This window comes from Dermacentor andersoni, chromosome 10, assembly GCF_023375885.2.
Source record: "Dermacentor andersoni chromosome 10, qqDerAnde1_hic_scaffold, whole genome shotgun sequence".
Taxonomy (NCBI): domain Eukaryota; kingdom Metazoa; phylum Arthropoda; class Arachnida; order Ixodida; family Ixodidae; genus Dermacentor; species Dermacentor andersoni.
Window position 1 is genome coordinate 30,947,269 of NC_092823.1, and position 17,435 is coordinate 30,964,703.

Below are 17,435 nucleotides of genomic sequence, written 5' to 3' on the forward strand. Positions count from 1 at the left end.
CGCTTGGGAGCGGCACGATGCCACTGCGCAAGTGCTCCGTAACGTGGCTTTTTTTATATTTCGTAGGCTTTCTTTGCAACCCGGGAACAAGGAATATGTGAGGCGTGTCGTAATGGAAACACCTCGATCAGTGGTTTCTGAAGGTGCTCTACAAATAGGCCTGTCATACTTGGGGTCCTCAGCCAATAATTAAAAACTTGGGTAATTAAACTTACTTAATTAGTCAGTTATGGAGAAAACAAGAAATTGTCTGAGTTACTATATGCGAATGCGAATAGTATGCGTTCGATTCAATTCGCTTCCTACGCGCCTTTCATTTTTAAATTATTGACTCAAGTTATGTGCGACACCATGGCCACACATGTGCAAACGTAGTCAGAATGAACACATCACTTAAGCCAGGCAGTTCACAGATATGTGAGCTTAAAACTGACACTCTGCAGCGCAAGGAGATAAGGATGTATCACTTACACAGTCATCTGCTTTTTACTTTGTGTGATAAGCTTTAGTACTAATCGCGCTTGCTCGCTTTTGCTTCGCCCCAAATCAAGGTCTCATGAAGCCGTGGAGCACAAATAAACAGGGAAAGGTTTTAAAGCTTTATAGATACGTCGACGACTTTTTAGTGTTTTAGAGTGTGACTCCTTCTACCTGGATACTGTTAATGAGGTTTTAAGTGTTTTTAATCAATGTTGTCAAGGACTAAGATTTACCCATGATTTACCCCACCTAAGCATTTGCAGTTACTTGATCTTAACCTAGAGTGCTGTCAACGTCATGTTTGTTGGGTTTACCTTCTTCGGGCACAAAAGGAACTTTTGTCGTTCAAGTCAGAGCATTCAAGAATTGTCAAAAAGGTATAGCATCCCAATGCATGGAATTAGCTCTTAATAAATCGTGTGCGCATAAAATGCAGGCAAGGTTTGACAGTCAGGTTCGCCAGTTTTCGGCAGCAGCGTTCCCTATGAAACTTTTGACCACTATAGCCGGAAATCTGTTGCAGAGGTTGAAAATCAGAAAGCCGAGTACGAGGTCGACGACACAACGTGAAGCGTTATGAGCTGTGGCGGTGCCTTATATACATAAGGTTTCGCACAACATTAAGAAGGCCGCAAGTAGGCACGGCGTCCCTCTGGAATTTCTGCTCCGAATAAGCTCCCAAAACTGGGCCCGCACATTCAGTGATAACAGGCAAGGCTCCTAAATTAGGCATGAGATATCGTACGTTCCCTATGCAATTGGAGTGGTTTACGCCCTACCTTTATCATGTGCGAAGACGTACATCAGTCAGACCGGGTGATGCATCAACGAGCGAATGAGGGAACATGCCAGAAAAGCAATCAGTAATGCTGACAGAGGGGCACATATTGTGTCCAATTTGAATATTTGTTGCTGTTGTGCACCGCGCTTTGATGAGACCTTCATTCTGGGGCGAAGCAAAAGCAAGCAAGCGCGATTAGTGCTAGAAGCTTATCAAATAAAGAAATGAAGCAGATGACTGTGTCAGTGACATCCTTATCTCTTTATGCTGCGGGGTGTCGTATTTTAAGCTCACATATCTGTTAACTGCCTGGCGTACTTGATTTGTTCTTTCTGATGACATTTGTGCATGTGTGGCCATGGTGTATATATGTGCGTTGCGGCGGGAGAATAAACGTAGTTGTTAGTAGCGCTTCTGTGTGTGTCCCTCTCATTTTGTGGTCGTCCTGGTTTGCGCGATTCTCTTTTCCTGGTTAATAAGGTACTTCAGGCCCGTAAATTGGTGCCGCACTCTGTCCAGGAATGTCCAAAGTATGTAGTTACCACGATACCCGCCGTGGTGACTTATCAGCTTTGGAATTGTGCTGTTAAGCATGTGGTTGATAGTTCGATTCCTGGGCATGGCAGCTTCAATTTGAAGGGGCGAAATGCAAACACACCCATGGTATTTACATTTAGGTGCACATTAAAGAACTCATGTGGTCAAATTAACCCAGAGTCTTCCACTATGACATCTCTCATAGCTCCAGTGTGGCTTTGAGATGTTGAACCCCATTAATCAACCCATCGGAAGAAGGTCCTGTTGACAACGTCAACATGACCGTAGATGCTATGTGCTTGCGTCAGGCATTGCCTGATGCAGTGGCCGGCCAAGTTGGGCCAGTAGTACCTATTTACCGATAAACACATTTTCTCGTCAGTAAATCGCTCACAAGGAGACTCAGGTTTAGACATTATGAACAAATGTGTACACGTGATGATCATGTCTAGAAAATAGTCCATAGGCATGTGCCTAAAACAGGTGAAAATTCAAGCAAAAGTTAGCGCTACACCCAATTAGCTGTCAGCACAGCTCTTGCTTACCATGGGCTTGTCCGCAGTGCACAAGTTGACAGAACACCGCGGGTTTTCTGTGAAATGCATCCCAGCAAATTTGGAAATATTCCAAGCAGAACAAAGGGAAGAAAAAAGTGGTGGAGCTTGTAACATTAACATATCATTAGCTCTTGGCTCGATTATGGGACAAGGCAGGAGAAGAACGTTGTGAATGCTGTTCAAGGCAATGAGAAAGTTTGCTCTGGAGTGGGTTACTTGTTCGAAGTCCAAAAGAAGTTAATCAGACATGGCATTGCAAGTTGCTGCATTGACATCTTTACTTTGTAATGTATGAAAGTAATTTACAAAGACTTGTCGGTGTGTTGACATTGCAGAGCCTAGTGACAGGTTATCTGGTGTGAGTGGGTCAAGAGCTTCGCAGCCTTCGAGTAAGATAATACTTCATGGACAGGGCCAGTTTTTTCTTGTTTGCAATCCTCGTGTGTGACTGTTGTTCTGTCTTAATTATTGTTGAAAGTGAAAAAATTGTCCTCCACCCTACAGCAGCAGAAAGCTACTAATTTCCTATGGTGCTTCATGCTACTGTTGGATGCATGACATTTTTTTTTACTTTCATGAAGCTTCCTCTAGTGCACGAATTTTCGCAGAATGATTTGCAATAAGATTGCTTGTGCATTATCTTCAGGATGCAGCACTGCTGCTGCGTTCTCTGACAGCGCCACAGTGGTCCTGCCCGACCAGATTGGTAAGATTCCTCTGACACCATTGCTTAGTTTTCAGGAACAGATTGTGAGACACTTGCTCATGCTAACCAATATTTTATGTGTGCACTCGCTCATACTTATCGAGTCACTTTCACCAATACTCACCTACATACCTGTAGAACTTTTGAAAGTACTTTCTCACACATTTATATGTTCACCCCCGTCTTTGTGGAAAACATTCAGATAAGCCCAGTCTTATCCAGATGTGCCTTGACTATTTCGAAACCAACCGCTTTTTTTTTTCAGGAAGCCATCACTAATCTTTATGCGCAATTTTTATGGATAGCTTTCGTTAATGTAATATCAGCAGTTCATTTGATATTTTCTCTTGTCTGTCAGTGTTTCTAAGTTGCCACTCATTTGTGGCGCTCTGTGGATAAAAGAAAGCCTTTGGACAAGTGAGACTCATTATATTTGTTATAACTTAGTTGATGCATAGTTTCCATAATTAGTGGGACTGTGTGCAAGCAGTTGTTTCACCAGAACTAATCGATTAGAAATGGGCAGAAAATCAAATTGATTTTTTTCCTTTGCCTCAATATGTACTGCCACGCAGCAGCGGTGCGCAGATGGTTCCAGATGAACTCCGTAGGAAATGTTTTCTTAAGCATGCTCTTTTTATGCATATATATATTTATGCATCTGTTTTTTTTTTTAGAGTACTCGCAATATTGTGCGATCATAAATTACACATGGCATTTTAACCAATGATCAGAATGCCTCTCGTCGATGCCATTTCCGCCACATAAAGGGCACAAAATCACTGTCATGATGGTGCTATTGATGCCGCTCAACAAGCTTTCTCGGAAGTTTTGCAGGGCTCCTTTCACGTCTCATGTGGATAATTTTATTCCCTGCTACATGATAGGTAGCTTTGGAGCTTAATATGCACTTTCAGCGTGGCTTGTAATGTTAAACGCCATCAGTTATTGATCACGTATCCATCCTTTTTTGTTTGAAATCTCTTTCTATGCACATGTGCAATAGATTTTGCAGGTGCGTCTCGTGTTGCAGAGCACCATTAAGAGTTGGCATCCACCCACTTCCTTTTTTGACTGCAGTTGGTTTGTTCTGCCATTATAATGAATTATTAGAAAGTAGCCTGGTTATCAGTTGTTTTGTTAGTTAAGGTAGTGCTGTAGAATGAATTGCCACACGTCAGCAACATTTTACAGGTTGTAAAAAATTAATGAAAATATTTAAATACCATTGTTCACAGCTAGCAGCATTCACAAATTACGAAGATAGTACTTGAGCTCTAGTAGTCTGCTACATCACAATTTCCTTTTGCTTTACTGAAGTCTGATCGCAAACTAATGCGACGCTCCAAGGTTTTACTCATAGGCAGTGCAGGTGGAAGCCTCGAGCAAAGTGACACCAATGAGTGCAAAGCAAAAAATAAACTGCATGTTGAAAACTGCACAAAGAATTGCTTCAGGATAAAACTACGGACTGTACACTTTTACTGCATTTATTACTTTGAGAGCTATCGTGGTCACGCTTTCGAATTGTGGCAAAGCTGTATTCATTTCATTTAAAATTTCTGCCAGTGTAGCTACTTTGATTTGCAATGTGTACTACGTAACATGTCCTTTACTTTTGTATGTGTCCAATTATTTTCCTTGTTAAGTGCTTGTCATTGTAGGAGAACCCTGGACCTCACAGTAGCTAGTGGCCGCTATCATGAGCGACCTGCCAGAGGGCCTCCAGACTGTGATCCACAGTGAGAGAGATGATGGAAAGGTAATTTCATTAGGCATTTGGCTCTGGCTTTTTCCTTCATGGCAAGAGAAGTTATGGTGCAGGAAAACTTGCATTTGTGTCCTAGGCCATGTAGCCTGGTATTTGAAGGTACGCTTACATTTTTGAAAGCGTTGCATTGCAGTCATCTCGTAACTGCTCACTTCGCAAAACAATTCTGCTGATTGCATAATTTTTGTATTACCTGAGCCGATGAAGCGTGCACCTTGGGGTTGATGGCTATGACACAAGTCCATGCATAGGTCCTTCAAGATAATATACCGTATCGTGGGCACTGCCTTATCTCTGGGCTCATGCTGGACAAGTGGTAATGCCAGCATTTTCAATTTTAGTATAACAATATGGTTGATCCCTCTTTCCTAGGAATCTTTAGAACACCAAACTTAAGTGTGTCTTCACGGAAGCTCTTCCATGTTTGACTCCTGAACTCATGGTCCACTGCAGCGAAAGGCCCAAGATTTGCAGGTTTGTGACCGTGTTGCAGGCTTGCTTGGGAAGAGCGTCCTATCGGTGAGCGGAGTCCTGCTGCCGAGTCGCTTTGGCGACGGTATGAGCATTTTGGCCCGACTCTGTAATGCCTTGGGCAGCCAGTTGCAGCGCACTCAGCTTCAGGATTGCAAGTGGCAGGGTTCGCAGCTTGAGCTGCGAACGTGCGAAGGCGTTCTGTTACATGCTGGCGTGTCGCTAGCCGGACTAAAGCGAGATTCACCCGTCAACATTCTTACCTTTCTGAGCCGCTTAGTGCACAGTTTTCCTAGTTGGTGCCATCATGAGCGAAGCAGTAGGCGGTGTGTAAGCACTGATGATGCATGTTGAAGCTGCAATCCATAGTCGACGATGTGTCCTAGGCTAATCGGACCGGAAAGACAAACCATGTGCGGAAGCTGCGTAGTCACCTCAGCCGAACGCCTATACTGCCTACATCAGGCTGAAGGAAAAAACCAGTCACAAAACACAATGGACAAGAAGAGAGTTTCACACCACCACGACTGGAATATCAACTGAGCTGTATTAGAAACGGCGTAGTCTCAGGAAGGCCAGCCGAGCATGCGCAACAGCAGCATCACTAATCAGAGCATGAAAAGTAAAATTATTGCATCTATCGTAACCAATCTAAAAAGGCAAATTCTTTTTCAAGTAAGCGCCCCGCGGTTGTACTAATGCAGCCGTCACATAATAAACTGATGTAGTTGGCTTCCAGGATGTCTCGCTCTTCTGTGCCTTGCCCCTACCAAGAATCATTGCATTGCTGAACAAAGGGCAACAACCACATTCATTGCAATTTCTAGGCAAGTTTGCACCGTTATCGGACCCCAGGGTGGAGTGGTGCTGACGCAGGCGGTCATTAATACATCGACCAGTTTGGCCTATGGAAACTATTTCGCGTATGAGAGGGAACTAAACACAACCACGGTTTTCATGCTGCGTTGTGCAAACGTGGTTCCTTGCCCTGCCTCGAGAAATGCGCGAGCACAGACCTGAAAGCTTGTAAGGGGCAGAAAGCACTACTTACTCCCTGTTTGGTGGCAACCTTCTTGATCTTGTGGTTCACTTTATGCACATACGGCACGACTATGTTTCCTATGTTCCTATGTTCAGTTGCCCCAACATCTGCCAGCTTCGTACGTTCTTTCTTAAGCCTCTGAAGTAGCGATTTAGCCACCGGTTTCAAAAGGGGCTGAGGAAATCCTGTGGCTTCCAAACGTTGGAATTGTGCGTCAAAGCTACTTTTAATAGTGTGGTGACAGCTTCTTTCGAGTGCTATGCGGAAACAATTTATTCCAATCCCTCTTTTTACAATCTTCGTATGTGCTGAACTAAATGGTAAAAGAGCTTTCTTGCCTCGAAGTGAAAACATCCAGCATGAATGCCCGTCATCAAAGAATCTTAGTCGCAGTTCTAGGAACCTGATAGTATGATTCCTAGGAAGTTCATGAGTGAAAGTAAGAGTGCGTGAAGAAGCTTTAAAAGCAGTCAATACATCGTGTACTGCTGCGGGCAGGGTGTCATTAGATAAAAGCTCTAGTCTTTGGGTATGTGGACGATATTGTAGTACCTTTAGAGCTTTTACATAATGCGAAATGTGAAATTGTGCAAATGTGCAAATGTGAAATAGTTCAGAAAGCCACCTTGCCTCTTTCAACCCCTATAACGCAGCTGCGTTGCATTCATGGCCAACATGCCACCTAAATTCACTTTGCACTCACTTTGACTAAAATAGCACAATAGCACTCGAGCCTCAGTTATGCATATTTATGGAACACTTCGCTTTATACATATACATTCCGACTGCATTGATAAGCATGTTTTTGAATTTGATCCTCGCTTTTTACTTGCAGCTCTCGTGGATTTATATACATGGGCAGCGATGTGCCCGACGAAGACCAGAAAAAATGGATGAAGAATGTTAGAAAGCACCTTGCACAGAAGCCGGCTGACGTGCGACGGAAGTGATTGTTTGTGCCGCAAAACTTTTTTGCCGACTGTGGTACTTTCTGTAAATAAAAATAATTTCAAGTATCCAGAGAAATACTCATTTTCTACCAAATAACACAAGGCTGTGTATGTCCAGGCCTAATAGGCTTAGGCCATGAGCTCAAACAGGCCGATAAGCATACAGACCGATATGCCAACAGGCCGACACGCCTACAGGCCGATAAATTACCAGGCCAAGAGGCCGATAAGCCAACAGGCCATCAAACCGACAAGGCGATATGCCATATTTGCGCATAGCCTGGTATAGACTGGAAACGACTGTACAGACTGTACGTACTGTACAGACTGGAACAGACTGGTAGCTTGTTGGAATTTTTGACTGGGTACCGCCTGAGCAGTTTTTCTTAAAGCCCTCGTCGACGCATGGGGCTCCCAACCCACACTTTAACGCTTGGCTGATATGTAATGTAGCGGCACCGTACATTCTAGCGTTGAGCGTCGTAGTCCTGTTGTCGGGCGATTCTGACGCGGGCGAGTTTTCTCGCCTCTTCAGCACGTTGAGCGAAAGCTTCAGCGTCCCTGCCTATATCACCGCACTCATGTAGCAACATCGCATAGAGCATCGTCGTCACTTCACGGCCATAAAGAAGGCTAAATGGTGCCTTTCACGTTGAGCAGTGTTGTAAGCGAATGTGATACACGATAGATTGTCATCCCAATGTTTGTGCTCCACGTCTACGTACATACTCAGCATGTCGGCGACAGTCTTGTTCAAGCGTTCTGTTAGGCTGTTCGTTTGCAGGTGATAGGCTGTGGTCTTTCGGTGAGCCGTGCCGCTCAGGTTAAGCACTGTCTTTAGGAGTGTAGCCGTAAAGGCAGTCCCTCTGTCCGTTATTATAATCGCTGGTGCGCCGTATCTCAGAACCGCGTTTTCAAGAAAGAATCGCGCTGCTTCGACTGCGGTGCCACTTGGAAGGGCCTCGGTTTCTGCATAGCGCGTCAGTTAATCGGTGGCGACTATTACCCACTTATTGTCAGTATTGGAAGTCTGGAATGGTCCGAGAAGGTCCATCCTGATTTGGGAAAATGGGGTCGTGGGCACTTGGACTGGTTGCAGCACGCAGCTGGTTTCATATCTGGTGGCTTGCGTCACTGATAATCGAGCCACGTGCGCACGTAATGTTTCACACAGGTGGCTATCCTTGGCCAGTAATATTTTTCTTTGACTCGCGCCACTGTGCGCGTGTAGCCGAGGTGGCCAGATGTCGGTTGCTCGTGGCAGGATTGCAAGACCTCTTGACGGAGGCACGTTGGGATGACAAGTAGGTGGCTGCTTCCGCTTGCAGAGTTCTTTTTGTAAAGAACATCGTTACGGAACCAGAATGATGGCAAGCTCCTTGCAAATGTTTTGGGCGCGCTTGTAATCCGGTCTTCTAAAAATTCACTAAGTGGAATCAGTTCGCTGTCTTCCAGTTGATTACGAATCAATCGTGACCGTGTCTAGAACACATATAAAATCCATGTGTTCGTTACCTTCTGTGACTTCCTGCTCAATAAGTGACATTGAAAGGCAGTCGGTGTCGGAGTGCTTTCGTCCGGACTTGTACACCACTGTCATATCGAATTCTTGAAGCCTTAGGCTCCAACGCGCTAGTCGACCGGACAGATCCTTCAAGTTCGTCAGCCAGGAAAGTGGGTGATGATCGCTGACAACAGTGAAGGAACGGCCATAGATACGGGCGAAACTTCATAACTGCCCGTACCACCGCAAGGCATTCCTTTTCTGTGGTTGAGTAATTAGACTCAGCACGTGAGAGCGTCCTCCTTGCGCATGTAATAACTCTCTTGGCTTTGTCTTGCCACTGCACGAGCACAGCGCCTCGACCAACGTTGTTAGCGTCCGTATGAATCATAGTAGGATCGTCCTCGTCAAAGTGAGCCAGTACAGGAGGGGCTTGCAGGCGCTGTCGGAGGTCATTAAACGCTGCTTGTTCTTCTTCGCCCCGTACTAAGGCAACGTCTTCTCTTGTAAGGCGCGTTAACGGTGAAGCTATATGTGAAAAATTGGCTATAAATTAGTAATACGAGGAGAGACGTAGGAAACGCGTCACTGCCTTCTTATCCGTTGGCGTTGGAAACTTTGCGATGGCCGTGATCTTGTTGGGGCCAGGGCGGACCCCTTGATGACTTACAGCATGATCTAAGAAATGCAGTTCCTCGAAACCAAAGTAACACCTTTCTGCTTTCAGTGTTAAGCCGGCGGAACGGATCGTTTGTAGAACCGCCAGCAGCCGTCTCAGGTGTTCCTCGAACGTTTCCGAAAAAACTATGACGTCGTCGAGGTATACTAGGCATGCCTGCCACTTCAGGCCTGAGGGAACCATATCCATGAGTCGCTGAAAAGTTGCTGGAGCTGAGCATAAACCGAAACGCAGGACCTTGAATTCGTAAAGCCCATAAGGCGTTACGAAAGCAGTCTTTTCTCTCTCTCACTCGTCAGCCTCGATTTTCGGATAGCCACTTTTGATGTCCATCAACGAGCAGTAGCGGGCAGGCCTCGGCCTCTCGAGAGAATCTTCGATACGCGGTAATGGGTATACCTGTTTCTTTGTCACCCGGTTCATGTTACGGTAGTCGACACATAAAGGTAGACAGCCGTCTTTCTTTTTGACCACCACTACCGGCGATGCTCACAGGCTTCTTGATGGTTGGATAAGGTCATAGCCGAGCATTTTCTTCACTTGCTCTCGGATCGCTTCACGTTCCTTTGGTGCTACACGGTACGGGTTTTGTCGGATTGGTCTCGCTGTGTCCCCCGCGATAGTCTGGTGCTTCGTCAGTGGCGTCTGACCAACTCTGGATGTCGACAAGAAGCAATCGCGAAACTGGTGAAGGAGGTCCACAAGGCGCTGAATTTCCGCTGCTGATAAGGTCACGCTCACGTCAAGAACAGGAAACGGACGGTGCCAATGTGTCTTGCTCTCCTTGTTGTAATGCAAAGCATTCACCGAATTCCGCAATCTCGTCGAGGTAAGCGACTGCTGCGCCTTTTGCAGTGTGTCGTCGTTGCTTGCTGAAGTACGTCAGCAGTAGGTTTGTTTGCCCATGCATTACTTAGACGAGACTTCTGGGCGTGGCAATACCTTGAGTGAGCAAAAGCGTAATTATCTGCTGCACAATACCTTCCTCATCGTACTCTGTGTCACATGTGACGCAGAAAAGAAGGCAAAATAATGGCGGTACGCTTACGCCGTCTATGATGCGCAAAGACTTGCGTGGTAATTCTCCGCTTTCGTCCCCAGAAAAGGGTAGTATACCTTCTGGTATGTTGATGACTGCGCCGTACTCGCGTAAGAAGTCCATACCTAAGATTACGTCTTTGCAGCAGTCGGGGAGAATAAAATTTGCGACGAATGACGAATTCCCTATGTTGACCCTTGCAGTACACTTGCTAGTCGGTGTCAGTAGCTGGCCTCCAGCACCTCTAATGTGCGGCCCTGACCATTCCATTTTCACTTTGTGAAGTCTGTCCGCCAGTTTTTCAGTTACTATTGAAAAGTCCGCGCCAGTATCGTCGTGGTGGTCGATTGATACAGTAACATCGGCGCTAACAATCTCGTCTGTCAACAAATCATCCGGCTGTATCGACTTCTCGTTCGACGGCAATGGGGGATTTTCGGCACGTCGACGTGTGGAAAGCTACCGCCCAGAAGTCGCGGCCTTCACTTTCCCCGGTGTGGGCTGGGAGATCGCCCTCGGGCCACGTCGGTAGAACTGCGTCTTGCAGCTGGAAAACGACGTCCCGATGAAGGGGAGCGCGACCGATAACCGGGAGAATCGGCTTGCCAGCTCATCGAATTCGCGTCGATGTTCGCTCGGCTGCCGTCAAAAGAATGACGAGAAGCAGTGGATGGGAACGCTTGGTACCCTTCGACGCGATAAGCGCTATGACGGCAGATGTGGTCCGCTTCCCCACAGTGGAACAAGGGCCTGTAGTCAGCTGTGCGCCAAATGTCGGAGCTGCGAAGCGGTGGTCGCGTCGGTTGTTCCCTATGGTACCAAAGTGATGCCGGTGCTGACTGCTGGGGATACTGCGGCGTCGGCACCGGAGGTCGCAGTCGACTGACAACATTTGCGTAGCTGGGTTGCCACGTCTGGGAATTTGGCTCGGAAGGCGCAAACGCTTGCTTCATTTCGCGCGGCAGTGAGCTTCTTAATTTCTTCCTGAACAATTTCGCGTGTCAGCCGGCGCAAAGAACCCTCGTCTGTGACCGTCATCACTGCGGCGCTCGCCGGCCCAGTGCTCGTCAGGTGATGACATTGGCGGCTGCGTAGGTGTAACGTGTTCTCTATTACCGTCGATTCTTTAATAAATTAATCGACGCTCGTCGGCGGGTTCCGCACAAGATCGGCAAACAGCTGCTGCTTTGCGCCGCGCATGAGGTGGCTGAATTTTCTTGCCTCGGGCATGTCGAGGTCAGCACGACGACAAAGGCGAGCCATGCCCTCGGCGAACTTGGCAACAGTTTCATTAGGCTTTTCAATCCATTATTCGAGAAGATGCTGAGCGTGGTCAAGCCTTTCGGTGCTCCCGAACGTATGGAGGAACTGGCGGCGGAACTCATCCCAGCTTGGCCAGATTCCCTCGCGATTTACGAACCACGTGCGGGCTTCATCTTCAAGAGAGAAATACACATGGAATAGCTTCTGTCCAGCATGCCACTCATTATACTTGGCTACGCGCTCATATTCCTCGAGCCAGTCTTCTGCATCCTCGTTGGCATTGCCGTGGAAGCTCACGGGAGATCGAGGAGTTGAGAGTCACCTGTGCGGGGCCTGGGTCTGCCATGGCTTGGGCATTCGTGGTAACAGGCAGACTTTCTGGTAGGGAACCAAATTCTGCGCTTAGGCCTAGTAGGCGACGGCTGGAGCGGTGAACGGGTGTTTTGACACGCGCAAAATATCCTGGGCTTGATGTGGGGCTCTTGAGAGTCGTCCCAAACATTTACCCAGCGCCTCCACCAGTGTCACGATTCACAAGCAGCAGCAATTGATAAAAAAGGGTAGCACACTTTAATTGCAGGCCAACTGAAAAACGATCGCGCAGGGACCTCTACGTGCCGCGTACTGGATGTGACATTATAATTAGATCAATAGTGTCAATGAGACAAATGTATAGAAACATGAAAACCTCTCTGCAGTTGTCTGTTGCTCAATACGTGCTAAATAAGTGTTTCGCGAGCGTGAAAGAAGCCTGCGAATACAGGAAGAATTGCCGCGTGACTGGAAGCTCGAGGCTGTTGGCTTCTTATGTATTATTACGATATGATCAAGCGATGCTCAAGAAACGAGCCGCCGCGAGAACGACGACGAAGTTGGTCGGTGCGCTTGGCGCGAGCGAGGGTCGGCCTGGCTGCCTGGCTGTGTAAATAGCCTGTAAATAGCCTGTAAATAGCGTCTTCTGTCTGTGTCTTTCTACACGCAACATTCTGGTGGAGGTCAGCGATCCCCGTCCTCACCACGGAACTCAGAAGTGGTCGGCACACCGAGGTTGTCACCATGCCTCCCGGTGACGCGCCCACCTCTGCAAAGGCTTCGGCTTGTCCCACTGCTCCAATCGTCACGGTCGCCCCACCTCGCGACCCAGGTGTGTTCTCTGGCCTGAAGGAACAGGATGTTGACGACTGGATCAAACTCTATGAACACGCCAGTGCTAATAACAGGTGGGACCCAACGGTTATGCTCGCCAATATCATATTTTATCTCGGCGACACCCTACGCCTGTGGCGCCAAACGCATGACGACGAGATAACCAGTTGGGACAATTTCAAAGAGAAGCTACGGGAACTGTTCGGTAACCCCATTGGGCGCAAGGCTGCCGCGAGAAAGGCTCATGCGTCTCGTGTTCAGTCATCTACGGAGCCCTACGTTTCCTACATCCTCGACGTCTTGGCTCTATGCCGCAAAGCTGACGATGCTATGTCCGAAGCCGATAAAGTGTCACATGTTCTAAAAGGCATCGCCGACGACGCTTTGAATTTGCTTGTTTTCGGCAACGTCTCGACTATCGACGCCATCATCAAAGAATGCCTGCCGCCTTGAACAAGCTAAGAGCCGCGGAATCACCCACCACATCACGCGGCTACCCAACACTGCTGCTACGTCGACATGTGAGGGTCGCACACGTCAGACCAGCACCTGTGACGACGTCACCCGTATTGTTCGCCGCGAACTCGAGGCCACCTGTTCGCCAGCTTTCTCCACGACGCCTCCCGATGCGCCAGCAACCACCATTGCGATGATCCAGGCCATCGTCCAACAGGAATTTGAGAATATGGGTCTGAACTCCGTGTGTTCCACGTCTCAACCCAGCGTTCCCCAGTTCTCGGTAGTCCTTTTCCGCCACATCTCGCCGCAACCCGTCCGATTGGCTTCCCCTGATGACCGGCCGATCTGCTTCCACTGCTGTCGCATCGGCCACGTTGCTCGTCACTGCCGCAACCGATGGCCACCACCTCCTGGAACATACACCGCCACTTATTCCCGCACCTTTGGACCTTCCGTTCCCTACACCATCCGCCATGAATCCACTACCGCTGATGCTCCTGCTCCGAACCTTCGGTACAGCCGCTCGCCCTCACCTCGACGCCATCAGTCTCGTTCGCCCCAACCCCGTCGCTTCTCTTCGCCGCCTATCGCCACCCGAATCCAACCGGAAAACTAGGCACTGTAGCTTCTGGAGGTGAAGCTGCGTTGTCCACCCTGCCCTCAAATCCTCTGCTCACGTTACCCACGAACCGAAACCTCCTTGACGTTGACGGCTATCCTGTCACGGCACTCATCGATACAGGAGCACGTCTTTCAATTATGAGTGCTGCCTTCCGACGACGACTCAACAAGCTCCTCACCCCAGCGTCGGCACGCGTCGTCCGCGTTGCGGATGGCAGTACTCTGCCCATCATCGGCATGTGTACGGCACGCTTCAGCATCGCTGGCCGCCACACTCCTGTCCTCTTCACCGTAATTGCTCATTACCCCCACGACCTCATTCTCGGCCTCGATTTTCCCTCCACACATTCTGCTCTTATTGACTGCTCTTCCAGTACGCTTCGCCTTGAGTTGCCGATGCTCGCAGAGCCTTCTGACGCACCCCACTGCCGCTTACGTCCCACCGGCTTTCTTCGCCTGCAGCCAAAGTCAATAGCCTACATTGAACTGTTGTCTTTCCCACCAGTTCCTGATGGCGAGTAACTCGTCACTCCTCTGCCCGACATTCCAATAAGGTATGACGTTACAATGCCTCACAGTATACTTCATATTACTGGGAACCGCACTCGCATGCCTGTCTGTAACTTTGGATTGGCAAAGCAAATTCTACCGCAAGGTATTTGCCTTGCCACCGTTGATTATCTCGGCGACCAATACGTGGCAGCGTTATCGACCAATGGTTCTCGCGAGCTTAGCAGGCCCCTCGCGCCAGCCTCGGGTGCCGATCCCAATATAAAGAAAATGGTTGCGACGGACCTGTCCTCGGCGCAGGCTGAAGAGCTTTGCCAAGTATTATCGTCCTACCGAGATATTCTCGACATCAACGATAGCCCTTTAGGCCAGACGCTCGAGGTCGAGCATAGGATTCTTACTGGCGATACTACGCCTATTCACCGACGACGGTGTCGCGTTTCTGCGTCGGAACGCCGAGTAAATAAAAACCAAGTCAACAAAATGCTCGATGAAACATCATTGAGCCTTCTTCGAGTCCCTAGGCGTCAGCTGTCGTGTTGGTTAAGAAGAAGGACGGCACTTAGCGCTTCTGTGTAGACTACCGTCATCTGAACAAGATTACTAAGAAGGACGTCTACCCACTCCCACGTACAGACGACGCCATTGACTGCCTGCACGGTTCCAGCTATTTCTCGTCTATTGATCTTCGTTCGGGATACTGGCAGATTGCTATTGACGATATCGACAGAGAAAAAACCGCGTTCATCAAACCTGTTGGCGTGTACCAATTTAAGGTAATGCCGTTTGGAATATGCAACGCCCCTGCTACATTCGAGCGCATGATGGGCTCCTTGCTCCAAGGTTTCAAATGGTCCACATGCCTCTGCTACCTCGACGACGTCATCGTCTTCTCGCCAACGTTTGACGCTCACCTTGAAGGTCTCACAACTATAGTTGATGTATTTCGAAAGGCGAAGCTGCAGCTTAACTAGTCCAAATGTCGGTTTGGCCACCGGCAAATTAATCTTCTGGGCCATCTCGTTGACGATTCAGGAGTACAGCCTGATCCCGACAAAACTCGCGCTGTCAGAGAGTTTCCGGTTCCGAAGACAGCCGCAGACGTTCGAAGTTTTGAAGGGCTATGCTCGTACTTTCGTCGTTTTGTTCCAGATTTTGCGACAATTGCTAGACACCTAACTAACCTTTTGAAGAAAGGCGTACAATTCTCGTGGGGCACTGTAGAGGCCGCCGCCTTCTCTCGTCTCGTCACTCTTCTAACCTCACCACCCATTCTCGCCCACTTTGACCCTCATGCCCCTACAGAATTGCGTACAGATGCCAGCGGTGATGGTGTAGGTGCCATCTTAGCCCAGCGTCAGCGTGGCCAGGATCGCATTATTGCTTATGCAAGCCGCCTCCTATCACCATCGGGGCGCAACTATTCCATTACGGAACGAGAATGCCTTGGTGTTGTCTGGGCGGTTGCGAAGTTCCGTCCTTACCTTTACGGTCGCCCTTTTTCCGTAGTCACTGACCATCATGCTGTCTGCTGGCTCTCTTCCCTAAAGGATCCTACAGGCCAGCTTTGTCGATGGGCTTTGAGGCTACAAGAATAATCATATTCCGTGGTGTACGTCTGGCCACCTCTACCAAGACGCTGACAGCTTGTCGCGTTACCCTGTTGACGGCTCTCACACCTCTAATATTGCCAGTGCTTCTTGCGTATTCTCTGCATCACAGCTGCTTCATTTCGGCGACGAGCAACGCCATGACGCCTACATCAGAGCACTCATCGACCGTTTTGAGCACTCTCCGGCCGATGCTACTCTACGCCTCTTCGTCCTCCGCGACGGTACTCAGTACCGTCGTAACCTTCATCCGGACGGCTCTGAGTTCCTGCTTGTAGTACCTAAACACCTCCGCTCCACCGTTATAGAAGAGCTCCACGACGCACCAACGGCCGGACATCTCGGCGTATCTGGAACCTATGACCGTGTATGTCGCCGTTTTTTCTGGCCGGGCCTTGCCCGTTCCGCACGACTTTACGTCGCCGCTTGTGAAGTTTGCCAACGACGCAAGAAGCCTTCCCAGCTCCCCGCTGGTTACCTGCAGCCGCTCGACATCCCTGCCGAGCCCTTTCATCGTGTCGGCTTAGACCTTCTCGGCCCATTTCCGGAATCTACATCAGGGAACAAGTGGGTTGCAGTCGCGGTGGACTACGCGACCCGCTACGCCTTAACTCGTGCTCTTCTGACCAGTTGCGCAACTGATGCTGCGGACTTCCTCCTACATGATATTATTTTGATGCATGGTGCTCCGCGTCAATTGCTAACAGACCGTGGCCGTACGTTTTTGGCCAAAGTCATCGACGACATCATGCGTGCCTGCTCAATACGGCATAAATTTACCACCTCCTACCATCCCCAAACGAACGGCCTCACTGAGCGCTTGAACCGCACCCTTACAGACATGCTATCTAAATACGTTTCCGACGACCACCGTGACTGGGACCTGGCTCTACCTTACATTACCTTCGCATACAACTCTTCCCGTCTCGAAGCTGCTGGCTTTTCCCCGTTTTACCTCTTGTATGGCCGCGAACCAACGCTACCACTGGACACTGTGCTTCCGTCCGCCACAGCTTGAACTAGCGCTTATGCCAGTGATGCAATCGCCCATGCTGACCACGCTCGCCAACTTGCACGCGCTCGTCTACAATTATCTCAAGACAAGCAGAAGCAACGCTACGACCTCCGTCACGGTGATGTCCATTTTGTGCCCGGCAGCCTCGTGTTGCTTTGGTCACCTTCGCGTAAAGTTGGCCTATGTGAAAAACTCCTTTCTTGTTACACAGGCCCAGATCGCGTGCTCCGCAAAGCGACCGATGTCACCTATGAAATCGTTCTAGCCACACCCACTACGTCCTCCGGTGTGACA

The 17,435-nt window shown here is 48.8% G+C and overlaps 1 long non-coding RNA gene across 1 annotated transcript; it reads left to right on the top strand.

Annotated features, from left to right (window-relative positions):
- Window positions 1-3,543: 3,543 nt before the first annotated feature.
- On the top strand, window positions 3,544-7,361 carry LOC140213714 (uncharacterized). Its single transcript, XR_011890610.1, has 2 exons — window positions 3,544-4,823; window positions 7,181-7,361. It is a non-coding gene; the product is annotated as an uncharacterized lncRNA (long non-coding RNA).
- The last annotated feature ends 10,074 nt before the right edge of the window (window positions 7,362-17,435 follow it).